This window comes from Cnephaeus nilssonii (genome assembly GCF_951640355.1).
Source record: "Cnephaeus nilssonii genome assembly, chromosome: 7".
Taxonomy (NCBI): Eukaryota; Metazoa; Chordata; class Mammalia; order Chiroptera; family Vespertilionidae; genus Cnephaeus; species Cnephaeus nilssonii.
Genome location: NC_137078.1, coordinates 35229578 through 35233923, shown reverse-complemented (window position 1 = coordinate 35233923; position 4346 = coordinate 35229578). Strand labels below are relative to the sequence as shown.

Genomic DNA, 4346 nt, shown 5'->3' with positions numbered 1-4346 from the left:
ATGGCATCTGCCACCTACTGGTTCCCTCCTTAAACCCAAAGATAGAGGCTAATGTGATATAACTATTGAAGGGGCAGGTGAGACCCTGGACTCCAACCAAGCTGGATTGGGGATAGGCCCTTTCCCTCTCCTCTGTCTTGTTCAATGCTAGGACTGGAATCCTTGGGAGCATCTAGAATTAACTCCCGCTGGGAACATTGGCTTTTTCCTGATTGACGGAGTACCTCAAGACAGGAGTCCTTGGACACAAGACAAAGAAGAGGGCTGAGGCAGTGTGATAACATGAGCTGACCAATTTAGTGTGAAACATGCCCCCTCTATGGACACTTTCAGGGCGTGGGCTGAGGTTACACTTCTAAATGAATGGAGGCGATCAGGCAGTAGATATAGATCTATCATAATGTTACTGCTTAGTGCTTGCTGTAGGATACTGTGCTCTATCGAACTACATCAATTATACTTCAGCCACGCATAAGAACTCCTCAAAGTGAAATTGCTTTGAATGCATTACTTACCTCAACTCTTAGCTTGTCAGGGACAGTAATCAGAACCCCATGTCTTCTCCTGCCTGCTAACCCCTCCAGCCGTGTGTGAGTGCATCTCCATCCTTGTTGGCCAGATGGGCAAAGCTTGTTGGGAGCTTTACTGACTGGGACATGGCATCCAGCCTGATGGCCAGATGCCAAGTGATAAAACCATTAGGTGGGGAGATGACTCCTTCAACACCTTCTTCAGTGAGACAGGCGCTGGCCAGAATGTGCCCAGGGCAGTGTTTATAGACCTGAAACCTACACTGATGAAGTTTGCACTGGTACCTACTGTCAGCTCTTCTACCCAGAGCAGCTCGTCACAGGCAAGGAAGATGCTGCCAATAACTATGCCTGCAGACTCTACACCATTGGCAAGGAGATCATTGACCTCGTCATCGACCAAATTTGGAAACTGGCTGACCAGTTCACAGGTCTTCAGGGCTTCTTGATTTCTTACATTTTGGGTGGGGGAATCAATTCTGAGTTTCACCTCCCTACTGATGGAATGGTTGTCTCTCTGTCAATTATGGCAAGAAGTCCAAGCTGGAGTTCTCCATTTTCCAGCCCCCCAGGTTTCCACAGCTGTAGTTGAGCCCTACAACTCCAACCTCACCATCCATACCACCCTGGAGCACCCTGTTCCTTTGTGATTGACAAGACCATCTGTGACATCTGTTGTAGAAACCTCAATACAGGGTGGGGCAAACGTAGGTTTACAGTTGTTCATATGGAAAATAATGCAATAATTAATAACTAATAATGCAAGAATAAACTCTCCATTTCGCATACTCACAACTATAAACCCACCCTGTATTGAGTGCCCAACCTACACTAACTGCCTTATTAGCCGCATTGTGTCTTCCATCACTGCTTCCCTCAGATTTGATGGAGCCCTGAATGTTGATCTGACCAAACCCAAGACCAAACTGGGGCCCTAACCACACATTCACTTCCCTCTGGCCTCATATGCCCCTGTCATCTCGGCTGAGAAAGCCTACCACAAACAGAGATCTATAGCAGAGATCACCGATACATTCGTTGAGTCAGCCAGATGGTGAAATATGACCCTCACCATGACTTGCTGCTGCCTGTTGTGCCGTGGTGATGTGGTTCCCAAAGATGTCAGTGCTACCTTTGCCGCCATGAAAACCAAGTGTGGCATCCAGTTTGTGGACTGGTGCCCCACTGGCTTCAAAGTTGGCATTAATTACCAGCCTCTCACTGTGGTCCCTGGTGGAGATCTGGCCAAAGCACAGTGAGCCGTGTGCATGCTCAGCAGCACCACAGCTATGGCTGAGGCCTGGGCTCTCCTGGACCACAAGTCTGACCTGATGTATGCCAAATGCCTCTGTCCACTGTACGTGGGTGAGGGCATGGAGGAAGGAGAGTTTTCTGAGACCTGTGAGGACATGGCTTCTCTTGAGAAGGATTATGAGGGGCGAGTGTGGATAATGTTAAAAGAGAGGGCAGGAAGAAGGAGAGAAATACTAATTACCATTTCTTTCAGCCCTGCAACATATCATACTCTGAACTTCAGCTTCACTAGCTGATAGATGTTAAAACTTTCTGGTTAGATTGTCTTCACTTTTACCTGTGATCATGTCTGTCTTTCCCATGTGTACCTGTAAGATTTTCCCCTCATATCTCATAGTAAAGGCATTGAGAAAGAAAAAAAAGTGAAATACTTTCGCCGGCCCAGTATTTGTCATGAAGACACTGGGGAGCGGGGAGCAGGGGGATGAAGAAAAGTCTTCCATGGTTCCCAGATTGAGGGGAGCTTAATGAGGAGAAATGCCTGATCCCTGCATTTAGCAGCAAAAAAATGTCCTGTGACTGTCATTGCCAACCTGGAAGAAGCCCACAAGATCATTTTATCCAAATCCCTCCCATTTGCAGCTTGGCTGAGGGTGTAGTGTCATGCCCAAAGTCACAGAGTCACTACCAACATCACCTGGCCGACAGACCTGCTGGAGATTGTTGTTTTAACTTTTGGGTCTGGAGGAAGATGGCTGCCGACGGGAAGGCAGACTGCAAGATAGTGTGTGAGTGAGAAATCAAAGGGAGAGTGTGTGGTCGCACGGGGAGTTTTTGTTGGGGAGTTGAGGGACAGCTATACTCCAGGAGACTGTGGGGGACTGCTGGACGGGGCTCCCCTGACCGGGCAGCCCCCACAGCTGCTGGGTTCCCTCCTGGAGTGACCAGTTCGGATGCGGAGACCGTGCCATCTTGAAGGGGAAAGTGCATGTTATCGGAAGCCTGAAAAGCCCGGGGAATCTATAACTATGGCACCCACCGAACAGCTGCGAACCCGAGAACACCACACCAGACCCCAAGTGGTGCAAACATGCGGATTCAGAGGAGCTCTACACTCCCGCATGGAAAGGTCAGATTTCGCCTGGGATAAGGTGAGGTCTCTGGTCCTGGCAGGAGAGAGAAATGCACACACTGAGGGAGCTGGAGGACCGGGGGAAGTCTGTGCCTAGAAAAATCCATGGCTGTTGGGACTGGCGTGATCCGTGAATGTGGAAGGGGGTCCTCAGAGCTGCTAACAGAAGGGAACTCTAAAAAGCCACCCATTTTGATCTGGGCACAAAAGGACAGCCTAAAAAATTTTCAAGTGTGCCGGCTGCTTAGACTCAAGGGGAAAAAAGACTGCACAGACTTGTGCGCAGCCCCCGAGTTCACACACTTACTCTGGCTTTTTTTTTTTTTTTCTCTTTAAATCCTTGCTTCTGATTACTAAGCCCAATACATAGGATCACCCAATTGGGGACAATCTAAGAGACTGCAGGGGAAAGTTGTTTTTCTGGAACCTGGGGATCAGAGTGGGGAATAACCATCAGAGAACCAGCTCTGGGGCAACCCACTCCCCCAAACTGGTATTCAGTGACACAGGGAAAACAAAACCTAAACACTAGCTAGAGAGGACCTATAGACCTGGAGGTCAATCCAGAAACACTGCCACTCAGGGGTTGAATCACAAATTGACTCTTGTGTAAACACAAATAAAAGAATAGAAGAAATAAGGACATACTGCCTGCTTAAAAATCAGGACTGGCTTACAACACTGAGGAGCAGTGGAACGCAGGGGACTGCAATACTGTCCTGACTAGGAAACAGGCGAGCCAAACAGAACAGTAGAGTAAGTGAATGACCTTCACTACTGCACATTTTTATTTTTATTTTTTTATCTTTTACTTAAGAAACTAAATTTTTTTCTTTTTTTTCCTCACTTGATTTTACCTTTGTAATTATTACATTTTTATTTTCAATCAGTATTACTACTACTACTACTATTTTACCTTTTTTTTTAAGTGTCATTTTATTTTCTCTTTGTTTCACTTTGGGATTAGTGTTCTACATTCTATTTTCATCTTTCCTTTAGCATCATTTTACTCTATCTCAACTTTACCTTTATGCCATCACTCTCTTCCTCACTTTTCCCCTTTTGTTGTCCTGTTTCTCTTACCCTATTCCTGCTTTAGATTTTCCCTATTCCTTCTTTTTTACCCCCTGTTAAAATTTCACCCTACTTATATATCTAATTTCCAATCCCCTGCTCCAAGTCCATACACACCTCTCTCTTCTCTTTCTTCACTATGCAAAAATTTTTTCCTCTCTGTCCTTTTGTTGTTGTTTGCTTGATTGTTTATTTTTTATGCTTGTTTGTGAGATTGTTTTGCTTTTTCTTTTTTTGTTTGTTTGTTTTTTGCTTCTGTTTTCTCTCACCACACTCAATATTAGTTGTTGTTTGTAGTTTGCATTCATCTCCAGGTACTGTTGCTAGCATGTGTTGGGATTAGTGGCTGTTCTATT

At 45.9% G+C, this 4346-nt stretch overlaps 1 pseudogene across 1 annotated transcript; it reads left to right on the top strand.

Annotated features, from left to right (window-relative positions):
- Positions 1 to 619: 619 nt before the first annotated feature.
- On the top strand, positions 620 to 2021 carry LOC307103433 (tubulin alpha-1B chain-like; annotated as a pseudogene). Its single transcript has 2 exons — positions 620 to 1226; positions 1349 to 2021. The product of its transcript is annotated as a tubulin alpha-1B chain-like (transcript).
- Positions 2022 to 4346: the final 2325 nt, after the last annotated feature.